A 14,871-nucleotide genomic window follows, 5' to 3' on the forward strand; every position below is an offset into this window, starting at 1 on the left:
GTTTCCCTGGGAAAAAATTTGCTATTCTGACTGTTCAATGTTTTCGGATTTTGGTGTTTAGGGTTCGATATTATAACATTCGATGTTTATGAACTTTGATGTTATAATATAGACCTGTGAACAGCTTAGCCAATCTCTCTTCCCAATCTTTCTAGCCTCCTCTGATTGATTCATATAGTTATCATGCAATATTTTATATGCCCTACTAATTATCCCTTTTTTAACAGCAGCATTTGTTTAAGATTCACCTAAAACATAACCAAAGCAGGTATTTTATTTAAGATTCCCTTACCTCTTTCTCTTTGCCTATACTCTGATATCCATTCTTGATAGGGAAGGAAGTCTCTAGCTTGTAGTCCAAATGTCTTCTTGGCTTCTTCCCATTCTTTTATCTTTCCCTCTCTAGTTATTTATTCTCAATACCTTGGTTACTTTGCCAGTTTTCTTCAGTAAATCCCGACCCTGTCTAGGCTATTCTCTGTAGCCCTAATTATAGTCATCCCTATATGCAGAATCTGTTTTCTCCATTCTTGTGTTGGCATAGTTTTTAGAACATGTTTTGCTACTTTAGAAATATGATATTGTTTTAATTTCTCCAAGTCTTTTGGTTTTCTAATGCCATGACGGAATGGACCCCATTCCTAAGTGAAAGTATGGTTAAAGTTCATTAAATTAGTATTGTTTCAATCTTTGATGTTAGCCAGAAGTGCTCTTTGTATCACCCACAATGTGCCCAGTAATGACACCTGCAATTTGTATGAAGTTATATAGGTTCATAAGTAGGTACTAGGCTATTGGCCCTGGGGCCTGTATAAGCCTAGCCAAAGGTACCCTGGCTTTCGCCACCCAAGAAAATTATTTTCCTGTGCCACTGTCGAGCAGAGCCACAGAAGTGATCCCTGGGGTGAATTTCCTATCTCCCATCCAATCATCAAAATTTTTCTTGAACAGTGCTAATGAGGAGCTTTGTTTGATGTAGATAGATAGTTTGTTCCAGAGTATGGGAAGTCTCTGGGACAGGAATCTATCCCTCCAGCACGTTCTGTTTATTGTGGTGACAAGGTTTAGGTCCCTAGAGCGTGTAGCTCGTAGGGATTGGGATTTCTTTAAGTGGAGCATGTCTAAAAGCTTTGGGTTTGACATAGCTTTGTGTGTTAGGCAGAGATCGCCTCTGAGTAGGCGATATGCAATGGAGTAAAGCTGCAGTTTTTTGAGACGGTCTGCATAGGGCATCTCTTTGAGTTCGGTAATCCTGTTTGTGAGGTATTTCTGTGGCCTTTCCAGTTGTTGTAGATGTCTTGTGAGGTACATACCAAAAGGGGCATTGTACTCTATAATGGTTCTAATGAGTGATGAGTAGAGGGGAACAAAGACCTCTTTTTTTCCTGGATGAGAAACCTTTTGTGATGAGGTGTGCCACATAGAAGGATTTCCTGACTACTGTGGCGATGTGATTATCAAAGGAGAGACTAGAACCATATCTAAGTATAATTGTAAATTCTTTTTTATAAGACTCATTGCTCCTATTACTTTTAGAACTGTCTGGGTATCCTTCTTCCACACTGCCTTTATTTCTGCCTGCAAATCCTGGCATTTTATGACTTTGTGTCTCTCTGTACATAAGACACTGTAGTCACTGGGTGCAGCAATTTCAATGATCAACGCTACTTTTGTCTTCTTTTCCTGGACTAATGTGTCTGGTTTTCTCACATCTGATTTTTGAAATGTTGATAATGGTGATCCCATGTGATATAAACATCATCAGTTTCTATAATGCTTTGTGGTTTATGTTTCTAGTGCTTTTCACCTACTTCAATATTATAATGTTTGCACAATCCCCAGTGCAACAGCCTTGCCACATTATTATGCCTTTCAGTGTACAGTCCTTCTGCCATTTGTATATCACAACCAGCAACAAGATGTGTGACTGCTTCCAAATCTGTTTTATAAAACCTACATTTGTCTGTTTCACCCACATGGTCAGTGGATTTTGTAAACCAACATGTACATAGTCCACTACCTTGGGCTGCCAATAACAACCTTTCGTCTTTTGGTTAAATTCATCTCTCCTTAACCATTCTTGCATTCGACCCTGATCAACATGAGGTTGTTCAAAGAGTTTTCTATACTTGCAACTATATTTCTGCATTTTCCACATTTACTTTGAACTATAGCTTTCTGTTTGTGTTACGTATAAGACCCTTAACTATGTAGCTATAACGTATCCCTTGGAATCAGGTAATCCTAAACCAGCTTGTTCTATTGAAAGTATCAGCTTATCCCACTTGACCCTTGCTCTCTTCCCCTTCTAGGTAAAAAACTGTAACTCTTTATTAACTACTGTCCACAACATCTCCTCTAGTTGATAAAAATATGCTTGATCTGTATATTAAACTAAAAGGACTAAAAGCATTTTCACTGCTTGTATCTTGCTATCCATAAACAAGACCTTCCAGTTTCTCAGTTTTGTATTATCTTTTGTTTAGTCTCTTCCCGCATATCCTTAGCTGCCATAATAAAATCCTTTTTAACGTGTACTTCCTGATACTTCATTTTATGGTGTCCCCATAAACATAGGTATTGCTGAACCAATTTGTGTGTGGTTACATAGTTTACAGCTAAACCTTTTATTTTGTCTTCATTAATTTTATATCCCAAAAAAAGACTTGAAACTGTCTCAGAATGTTCCACAACAGTGAGACATCCTTTTCTGGTTTTATCAGATACAAAATAATATTGTCTGCAAATAAAGCCAACTTTTCTTGATTACCATTTCAATTATATTCTTGAATTTCTGAGTACCTTATTTTCTTTGCCAATGGCTCTAAATATAATGCAAACAATAAAGGAGAAGAGGACACCTCTGCCTGATTCCTCTCTTCAGACACAACTTACTCAGAGAGGAAATTAATTTTTGGCTCTGACACCTCATATGTCCTCCTAATTTACTTTACTATTATATGAGATAATGCAAATGCTTCAATTGACTTACTCATAAAATACCAGCTTACTCTATCAAATGATTTCTCTGCCTCAAGATCCACCAACAACAGTGATATTTGCTTATATTCTGCTTACCTCTGCATTGTCATTGTTCCATTAATGTTGTCAAATGTTTTCTTTCCCCCCACAAAACCACATTGATCCATATATATCAATTTTGGCAATACTTTTGCATTCTTTTAGCTATTATAGACATATTTATTTAACATTTCTTTACCATGAAAGTCCAACTGGGACAGAGCCCATTTTCAGCAGAGGCCTGGGGAGAAATGCTCCAGCCACGTCTTTGGAATGTGGTAGGAAACCGGAGCACCTGGAGGAAACCCATGTGAATGCAGGAAGAATATGCAGACTCCACACAGAAGGCACCCCAGATGATAATCAAACCGGAAAACGTTTGCTATAATGTGACAATACTAACTGCTGCACCACTGCACCAACCATACATACTTTATAATCAGGATTTAAAATTGAAATGGGCCAATATGAAGCTGGGCTTTTTTGGTCTTTACCATCATTAGGTATTACAGCCATCACAGCTTTTTTCCGGGATATTGGTGCTTCTCCTCTTTTTTCAAGTACTGTTAAATAAAATCTTCCAGATCTTTATCATTTTCATCCCTCCGAGCTTCCAAACTTCCACAGGAATGCCATCTATTCCTGGAGACTTTCCTGCATATTGATTATACATCAACATTTTTATCTCATCTCCTTCTACATTTACTGTTAATTGTTGAGCCTCGTCTACCTCTAACCTTCGCATACTTAAGTACTTCATAAATATTTATGTTTGTGTGTTTTCTTGATTTCCACATTCCTCTGCTTTACATAAATGTTCATAAAACTTCAGAAATATCTCTAATATCTCTATAGGACATCAGGTTATTTTTCTTATCATAACTTCCCTAAGTTTGGCAACAACCTTTTCTATTTTCTATTGCCTAAGTCATTGTGTAGAAAGTGTTTGTGCTCTGGAATTTTTATCAAAAAACAGTTGCTTAGCAGCAATCTTTCTAAACTCATGCATTTTATCCACATATTCCCTTATTTTCCCTTTAGCACTCTGCATTTGCACCTCTAAATAATTAGCCTTTGTCATCTACTCTAAATAATTCTTGTTACTTCTTAGCCATATCGCTTTTCTTTTATTTCTACCTTATTTTTAAACTCTACATTCATTCTGTCCAACTCACCAGCTGTAACTTCTGAAGAAGTTACTTTCTTCCCTAAGAACTCTCAAATTATTTCCAATACACATTCCTTAAATTCCTCTCTTTATAACAGGTAGGTGGGGAAGTGCCAGTGCCTCACTTTTACTTCATTACCCTGCATTTGTATCCTAGTTCATAGGCTATTGGCACATGATCTAAAAATGTTATTGGATGTGTGTTGAAATTTTTAATTAAATGCAAATGTTCTTGTGAAATATGACTTCTGTCTAGTCCAGCCCAGTTATTGTACCTTGAAGAATAATATGACAATTCTCTCGGATTTCCTACTACTGAATTCACTTCTTACATACCAAATATTTTCATAAACTTCTTCATAAATCCACCCTCTTTTGTTATACCTCCCTTCTATGCCCCAGATACATCCTCACTGTTGCAAATCAAATTCAAGTGCCTGTCTGTAAGTGATATTGCCTACTGAAAGCTGATTATTTCTCCAAAAATTTTCTTAAGCACTATAACAGCAGTTTCAGGTGGAATATAAATATGCCTCATCTTAAAAAAACTAAATTTCCAGTAGCCCCTTGCTACCACAAATCTACAATTACTAGCTTTTTTCCTTTTCTTTCACTATTGGAGTTTCTTTGGCAGTTAGTACAAGTGCTCTCTTTTTCCTTTCTCCCTGATATTCTGCTGAATATCCATTCTGAAATCTTTTCGATATTAAATTCACATGCTCACTTCTTTCCATATGTGTCTCTTGTACCACTGCTATTTGCACTCTGCATTTCTTAATATGATTTAATACTCTTACCTTTTTGTCTATACCTGTGAGGCTATTTACATTCCAAAATAATATGTTTAGTGTAGCCATTATGATAATGAGTTATTATTCCCACATATTATCTATGAGAGCTTTTTAAAAGTTTGCTTCAAGATTTTGTGTTACATTCACCCATTAATGTTTGGCAGGTTGATCCTTTATACAGTTGTTTCTTGTCATCTCCATTTAAACCTATGTCATATTTTACAAGACTTTTTGTTTTAATGAAAACCCTCAAAAAAAAAAAAACAAACACACCTCAGAACACCCTCATAACCTGTTAACTTAAAGCAAACATACAAATCTATGTACATCTTCAAATATTGAAGTTTAACCCTTGTGATAGGAACAATTGCTGAAAATTTACAGCTACACCCACCGGCATTAACTAAGCTAAAATTAAGGTTATCCATGGTAAAGCTTATGTTACAGCATGTGTTCCTACTTCCACTAATTGCTGCCTGTTCTTGTCTTATCTTTATTCCCTTCCAAGATGCAAAACAGCTTGCATGCTTTTAGATAAATTAACTTTTAGCATTAAGAAAAAGTGCACTGGCTATCTTTAACTAAAACTAAATTATACACGGTTCTAGTATCTCTTATTCACTTCCAATAATTACAGACTTTATTTTTTTACTGAGCTGCCTTACCCTTGTACCTTTTAATTTCATGTTTCACTTAGTAAACAATGTCCAGACCTCTTAATTTATTGCCTTCACCTTTATTCAGCTTGCTTCCATGGAAACATAAAAACAAAATGCAGTTCTCAATTCACACTGATCATTTATCTGCCACAGGAAAACTATTCATTTAGGGTTGCCATCTATCCGTTTTTTTCTGGACTATCTGGAAATCAATTTGATTCTCCTGTAGTCCAGAAAACACTGTACAAACTTTGGTATTCTGTTTCAAAAAGGGAAACAGACTATTGGAGTTTATTAAATCGGCTGATTTACTATGCTTTTTTTACAGAAAAGCATACTAAATCTGCTGAAAGCAGGCATCAGGAATGGAAAAAGAGGATGTTCCCTGTCAGCTGATGTCATAATGACATCCCAAAATGGGCGGAATGTGGGCGGAAGAGGGGGTGGGAAGTGGGAATGGGCAGGGTTATAGGTGATGTGAGGGGTGTGGCATTAGTCCAGTTTTAGCCACAGCGAAAGGTGGCAACCCAATATTCATTACATTGTGGTGGTATCCCATTTTAAAACCCATTTCTGTACTCACACAAAAAAAGATTGTCCTTAGATTAAGCCAAGGGTATTAATCTAGACATTCACCTTTGCAAAAGTAAAAAAAAAAAAAAAAAAAAAATTTCACCTCTACACAAATTATAATCTGTGCATTTTGCACCCGTTCCCTGACCCTAACAGCCCATGATTATAGCCTATTAACTTAAATTTGATTTTGTCCAGCTTTTCTTCTCTTTTTACATTGCCTGCATTTCTTAAAACTAAAAAGAAAAAAAAAGTGTGATCTGATGTCAATTTTCATTCATCCTCAATATGTGGGACTTGGATCTGACCTTCAGATCCAACTTAGTCACTATTTCAGCTAGTGGAAGCCTACAAACTCTCAAGCTCCTCCTTACCCACAATGCCCTTGTCACCATTCCACTCAGCTCTTGTTTGCCACTCTTTGTGTCCAGATACAGTTGCTGACTGCTCTTGAGTTTGGTTTTCAGTGAGACAAGTCTTTTGAAAAAACTTTATTTTTCTCTTTAGTGTGCCTTTTTCTATGTATTTCTACATATAGCTCCAATTTCTCTTTTCCCTTTTCTGGGTACTGTATTTTGTGGTACATTTTTTCTCCCTACCATGCTCACACACACACACACACACACACACACACAAATATATATATATATATATATATATATATATATATATATATATATATATATATGTAAAACCATCTAAACAGAACTGACAAATTTATCTAAAACTTCCTAAAACTTTCTTTCCTGCCCTTGTAGTTATTTTCATCCACAAGTGACAGTGCTGTCTATAACTGTCAATTACTTCCTTGTTCACAGGTTTTCTTTCTCTGCAGGAAAATGTCTTGGAAAGGATTTAAAAAGTATACAAAAGGCAGACACAAGATGCCTTTTTCTGATTGGCATTCCTTATGTGTCTACTGTTCGCGGCCTGAACATTTAAATAGGCAGAATGACATCTATGAGGCCTTCAATCCTAGGGCTCTCATAGAAAGGAAAATAAGTTAATTTTGAAAGAGATGTTAACCTCCACTTTCTCCCAAGCCATCTCTGGGGTCCAACCATCAACATCCTCAAAGCCAAGGGACCATACAAAGAGGTCCAGATCAGCTGAGACTCCATGCTCTTTGCAATCCAAGAGGAACGTTCCTAAGTTGGGCCAACTTCACCAATGCTTCATAAATCTTCAGATCCAAAGAAAATGGTATCCTAAGATGAAGCCAACTTCTCATACAATGTCCTCAGATCCAAAACCCATTTCTTGGACTGTCTACTCACCCTCATTGGATCGAGTACCATCTAGGGTGCCTTCTCCCTTTATGGAGAAGCATTCTAGGCCATTGTCTATTGTGTCCTCTCACTCTTTCAAAATTCTCACTGAGGCAGATGTGCCAAGGATGTTGAGGGAACTGATCATGGAACAACTTCAGTAGGGCACCCTTATAGTTCCTACCCCATCAGATCAGGGACTTCCACTACCATCTACTCCTCCTCTGACTCAACATGTGGGATCAGAATTATTAGTTCTGAGCGGTCTGGGCCCATATGTGTCAGATCCAAAGAAGTTGGTCTCTTCAGATCCAACAATGACTCTGAGTTCATCATCTCTGACGTTTTCATATCCAAACAGTTCTCAGTGCCAAGGCTTCATTGTCAGATCTGAGGGAGTTCGGTTGACTCCGAGGTTCCCATAATCTTCTCTTCCGCTTGGAGCTCCATGTTTTGATAGTTCAGGTCCAGCTTTCTCCTCGGGCAGACAGCCTGTGGGGAAGGGGGTGCTGGCAGACCAGAGACTCCCTTGCTTTGCTCTGTTGGTCTCCTACTCCCCAGAGAGGTCAGCCTTTGAGATGGTGAAGAGGGTCTTCTCTGTACCTGCATATCAGGTGGGTCCTTCCCTCTCAGCTCCACCCTTGACCACCCAACTGAATTGTCATGTGATCCTCACCACTCTATGCCACTGGGAAAGCTGATCCAGAGCTTCCATCTACCCGGGTGGAATTCTTACCTCTTCCGATAGTTCCCCAGGCCATCCCACAGAGGAAATCCCTAGGAAGAGATGGTGTAAGAGGAAATACCTGGACTCACCCCAAGAGTCTCTCACCATGAATACCAACTTTGATAAGGGAAAGGGGGTCTCCCAAATCACCACCTGATAACGTCTCCTTTGGAGACATCCTCAAACTCCTAAAACAAAAGGGTGGTTGGTCTGTCCACAACCCATCTCCTGAAGAGCAGGTATAACTGAAAGCTTTCAGGACTGGCCTGTCTACATTCTGGGTAGCCCCACCTGCTGAAGATTTGGTATATTTAATTTGCTGAAAGTCTTGGGAGGAACATGACAAGACTTAACCCATCCCCAAGAGACCAGATAGAATTATGGCACCTCCAGTAGAAAGGCAGTATTGGAGTAAGGGAGTACTGGTTGATGCCATGATTGTGGCAGTGGCCACCAAAAAGGGACTCGCTGAAGAAAGTTCATCTATCCACCTCCCTAAAAGGGAGTCTAGAGTGATGGACAGGTTTGGAAAATGAGTTTATGCTTCAGAGGCTTTTGCCATATGTTCGCTGAATTATCTAGCCCATTTCACAAGATTGCAAAGGGATCTACTCAATGAATTTTCCAACTCATTAGCACAGACCACTACTAAAGGAGCCCATGCTTCTGTGGACACTCAGTTGACTACTTTACAATCGATTGTGAACTCATCTATGAGGCTCATCTCCAATGCAACAGATGGCACCTCACAGGTGGCGGTTTCAGGCATATCCATCAGGAGGCATGTCTGGATGCAACTGTATGATTTTGTGGAGCCTTTCAAATCTTCTTTCATTAATGCTCTGTTTGATGGATCTTCACTTTTCAGACTCATGGTAAAAGAAACACTCTCCAGGTTTGAAAAAGATGGAAAGATCTTGTCTGCCATTGGAGTATATTTTTCAACCCCCTAACGAACTTTTTCAAGGAATCAATGGGGAGGTCATAAAATGTGGTTCCAAAAATCTCAAGTTCCATTCCAAGACACACGTGGAACTGGTTCTCCCGGAGGCAGAGGGGGAAATTATAATGGCAGAAGATGCCCTCATGGCAGAGGAGGCCCACAAAATACAAGGTCCAGAGATACTTTCTTTGACAGGCCCTGTCAGCACTCCTGAAAGGAGGCCCAATTGTCTTCCTCTGGAGGCAGTCAGAGGTCAAATTTCCCTTCACCAAATGGCCTGGCTAAACATAACAAATGACACTTGGCTGCAGAGGATTATTACCAGAGGATATACCATACCCATTTTCCTTCCACCCCCACCAATAACAAAACTTCCCAATGTTCAACTCAGTCAGAGGGAGACAACAACTCAATAAATTCAGCAATCACTCACAAAAAGAGTTTTCCAGAGGTCCTACTAGACCAAGTAGGATCCAGAACTTACTCAGGGTTCTTTTTGTTTCCAAAGAAGACAGAGGACTGGAGACCAAATCAGGATCTCAATGTGCTGAACAAGTCAGTCATGCACACCAAGTTCTGGATGGTAATGATACAGTCCATTCTACCCTTTCTGAGGAAGAATGAGTAGATGTGCTCTATAGACCTCCAGGATGCATGCTATCACATAAAGATGAACAGATGGTCCAGGAGGTGCTTGCACTTCTGAGTGGAAGCCAGTCACTATCAATTAATTGTGCTGCCCTTTAGTCTCACCACAGCCACCAGCCTGTTTCCCAAATGCATGGGAGTGGTAACAGTACATCAAAGGCTGTAGGGAATCTGGGTGTTCCCATTTTAGATGATTGGCTCATGAGTGCCCCAACCAGGCATCAACTGGTACAAGCAAGAGACCAGGTAATAAAAACTTGCTTAATTCTTGGAATCACCATAAATCACAACAAATCATGCTTGCAACCCACCCAGAAGCTGGAATTCATAGACCCAATTTTCAACACACTAACAATGGTTGTGTCCTTCCATTATTACAAGTGCAGACTATCAGAAACCAAGTCAAAAGGATCATCTGTAGTACAAAGATTTCAGCCAGAAAAGTTCTGCAGGCTCTAGGTTTGATGTCTGCAGCCATAACCTTAGTGCCCCTGGAAAAGTATCACATGAGACTTTTACAACAGATGCTACAAGTACAGTGGTCTTTTTTCAGTCACCCTATGTCTGCAAAGATAAGAGTGACCCAAATATGTAAAAGTTACCTCTCATGGTAGATGCAGTCTTGCCAGCCCCAAAAAAGGTTGACCGTTTATACTTCCTTAGCCCAAGGCCATAGTGGCCATGGATGCTTCTCAGATTGAGTGGGGGGGGGCATTATCTGGGGAAGACAGTTCAAGACACTTGGTCCTCTGAAAAAGCTAATCTGCATATCAATGTTCTAGAGATGAGAGCAGCACTTCTTCCACTGCAAGCACTCTAGGACTCTCTCCTTGTTGAGGCAAATGTGATTCAAATAGACAATAGGTCAGAAGTTTAGTATATCAACAAACAAGGAGGAACCAGATCTTATCTCCTGTGTCAAAAAGGTCTCAGAGTGTGGCAATGAGCGATACCCTCCAATTACTTTCTGGTAGCAATGCACATTCTGGGGTAGTCCAATGTAATAGCAGACAAACTCAGCAGGTCCATCTTGTTACCTCAAGAGTGGTCTCTCAACCACAAGGTGTCGGAAATGATTTTCCATCAATGGGGATCAGCCTTGTGCAATCTCTTGGCATCTCCCCTAAACAGCAAGTGCAGCAGCTTCTTTGCCCTAGTCCCCACCGACGGAGTTGTCACTGAGGGATGCTCTTCTCCAGGATTGGCCCCCGTCTGTTATATGGCTTGAAGAGCAGAATCATCCTTATTGCACCTTACTGCTCTTGAAAAGTATGGTTCTCCTTTCATTGGTTTCATCTTTTGTCTCTACCTTGGATTCTGGATCTGACTCCAGACCCAGACATTTCAAACCTCAGGCTGACCACATGGTTTCTCCAATTCCGTTAATGGACAGGCAACCTATGCTTTCTTCCCTGTCCATTCCATTTTATTATCCTCCCATAAACCATACACCAGAAAATTGTACAAAAGCAAATGGAAATGATTTGTTTATTGGGTGGAGCAAAATCACATAGATCTCTTTACAGCTCCTATACATGCAGTCCGTGTTTTCTAGCTGGGTTGTTTAATGAAGGAGCAAGTTCATCTACAATTAAAGTTCAACTAGCAGAAATTTCAAATTTCCATGTGGGATTCCAGAATTCTTCTTTGGCTTCCTCAAAAATTTGTAAAGTATTTTTGAAGGGTACTCTTTTGCTCAGACCCCGTTTTAAAGACCCTATTCCCCCATGGAATCTAAGTCTAGTATTGCAAGTCCTGATTCAGGCTCCTTTTGAACCTGCAGTCAAATGTTATTTAAAATGTCTGTCATGGAAGACAGCTTTTCTGGTTGCTATAACATTGGCCAGAAGAATATCAGAACTTCAAGCTTTATTCTCAAAACCTCATTGCTTAGTCTTTCATAAGGATAGGGTTACCTTACATACTAATGCTTCCTTTCTACCAAAGGTGGTGTCAGAATCCAATATTAACCAGACCATTAACCTTCCCATGTTCTTTCCAAATTTCAGTAACAAAGGGAATATTTGTTACATTCCCTTGATATCCACAGATAGTTACATTTTTACTTACACTGTACAAAGGATTTAAGCAAATCAAACCTAGTGTTTATTTCCTTTGCACACCATAGATTGGGGGAAGCTGTCACTAAAGCAACTATAGCCAGATGGATACCATATTTCCTTTGTATATAAAAAAAACTGAATATCCCTTCTAGAGACATGTCAAGGCTCATTCTACTAGATCCATGGCAACTTCCACTGTATTTCTATCTAGAGCTTCCATGGAGGATATTTGTGCAACTGCTACTTGGTCAAATCCACATACCTTTATCAATCACTACAAATTGGATCTGGTCTCAAGGTGAAGACTGGCCTTTGATTCTGCTGTTCCCAGGAACATCCTTCCTTAGGGTCCACCCAGGGCTCAGGTTGCTGGGGACTCTGTCCCATATGTTGAGGATGAATGAAAATTGACAACATCAGATAAAGAAGTTATGTTCCTACCATAATGTTCCATCTGTGTTGTCCATTTTCATTCATCCTCAATTCCCCAACCTCCTACCCCCTCTCCTATAGGAAGAAGCATGTACATGAGGACACATTCAGCACATCATGTTCCTAAGGTGTTGACCTCCAGTGATGGCACTTTGTATGGTTTGCTATTTATTTTTCTTTTTCCTTTTTATCAAGTTATATGTATTATCTGAGGAGAATGGGGAGAAGGGCATTGTGGGTAGGGAGGAGCTTGAGAGTTTGTAGGCTTCTGCAAGCTGAAATGGCAGCAGAGTCAGATCCGAGGGTTGGATCAGAGTCCCATATGTTGAGGATGAATGACAATGGACAACACAGATAGAATGTTATGGTAAAAACATAAAGATACTAAAGTAAAAAAAGAAGTTATCACATACAACAATCAGTGAAAATGTTTTACTATATAACATGCAATTTATATCATGACATGTTTTATACAAATACCATTAAAACAAAAAAAATGTTTTGCATACGGTTACTTTTTCTTGTTTTTTTTTTCATTTTAATATCCTTCCAAACATTAATGACATGAAGTGAGTGATATGCCCATTAGTCTGCCAACAAGGTTAAGTCAACAAAAGTCCAATCATTCTCAGCCACTTTTTTGGCTTAAAGACATATTTCACAAATGTGAGTGATGCTTTATAGCCTCAAATGTATTCACTAATTTCAGTGTTGCTACTCTTCTTCCTGATCATCTCCATCTCCCAGCCCCAGACTCTGGTTCAAGTCCAAGGTTCTCCTAATTCTTCAAGTCAACTCATGCACTTTTTTGTCTCTCAAGCATTTTCTTTTGGAACATTTGAAAGGGTTTCATTGGCAAAGTCATTTATAAGCTTTATTATCAGAAGAATGAAAAGCAGAGTACCCTTCTGTTTGATGGCTTATTTTTTGCTGGACAAACTTTTGCCTTACCTCTTTAGCCTGTTCTGCATTAAAAATTACTTTGATCCTCCAGAAAAAGGCATTCAGAAGATAGCTGGATGGAGCAGCTTGAATCATTTACCTGCCTCTTAACATGCCCTGGTTGCTGGGAAAAATGTTCTTCTCTTCTGCCTGGAGCACAGTGAATAATCATTTATCATGCACTGCGGAAGTTAATTAGGAGAGAAAAGCCACAGGGGTGAAGAAACTGTTAAGTCATAAATATTAAGCCATAGGGGTGAAGAAACTGTTAAGTCATACATATTATTAATAAGTAAAAATGTGAGAATTGCTCTCTATGGAGGATCACTCTGGAGAAAGAAATGTGTTTAGGGTATAACTGTCCTTTAACAATCACAGCTCAGTTCCATATGGTTAGATTGCTATATTTTTATTCTTAAAGCTATATGTGTTATGTGATATGGATGTACTAATTCAGGTGAAAATGTAATGTGATATTTTTCTTCAAGCACCCCAAAACCTCAAACAGATCACAACAGTTTGCTGGAATATCAGTCTTGGTTTCACTGCATTGCATATTTTATCATTGTGTTTTTTACTGCAGAGTTTTCACACTGCAGAACCTTTACGTTTGCCAGCCTTGCAAACGACAGTTTACACCAAGGTTTTTGGTTTTGTTGTAACCTCTGCAAATATGCAAATCTGTCAGCAAGTGATTTTACAATTTGCACACTTTCACTGTAGTGCACATTTACCTGTTTCCACCTGTTCCATTTTTATAGCTTCAATTCTTTTAATCATGCCTATAAGCACACATGCTTCTTTATCAAGTTTATTAGTGTGCTTCAAATGAGACTGCAGAGCTTGCCAACTTGAATAGTTGCCTGTACACCTCAATTTTATAAAAAAAAAGTTCAAATAGTTTTGACTCATTGTCTTCAGTTTATTTGATATATAGGACAGAAGAATGTAACTGACATTCAGCTTCCATTTCATCATTAAACTTCTGACCACAGATTCAGGCATGAAATTGTACTTTGCCCCAATATCAAGCTCAAACATATGCAACTTGGCATTTAATGCACAGTTTCTCTGACATATTGTCAGAGTTTTTGCATTATGCCTCTTCACAGTTCTGACTTTAATTTGCACAAAAGTAACAGAAGTGATTACATAGTACTCACACAAATTTCTAATTTTATGCCATTATGTAATCCTTAATTTATTACATTTCTGGGTTTACAACTATTTTCTGTTAAAATACATTCTTGCATATATATCATGGCACCAAACTTCTTGCATATTGGCCCTTTGGACTACACATCCTACAGACCAGTTCTTTTACTTTGCATTGCCTCTTTTCCTGTCTATTCTTTTAATGTACGTATCGGGTGCTATTCTTTATCTGTTACTATATGCCATCTTGAACAGCATGTTTTTATGCCTCAGTTTTTGTTTTTATTACCTTTACAGATTTTGTTTGATTTTCATATTATCATTTTCTGAGTCAATTCTACCTACATCAATCACATTAGTCAATGATTTCAAATGCAAATTTGAAAGTTCACTCATACACATCAGTGGATTTTTCCAAGTGTCAGGTCTGATTCTCTGAGTAGCCTTATGCCGCACACAATTCTAGTGCTGATTAGTGTAT

This window comes from Protopterus annectens, chromosome 7.part1 (genome assembly GCF_019279795.1).
Source record: "Protopterus annectens isolate FY-2018-M chromosome 7.part1, PAN1.0, whole genome shotgun sequence".
Classification (NCBI taxonomy): Eukaryota; Metazoa; Chordata; order Ceratodontiformes; family Protopteridae; genus Protopterus; species Protopterus annectens.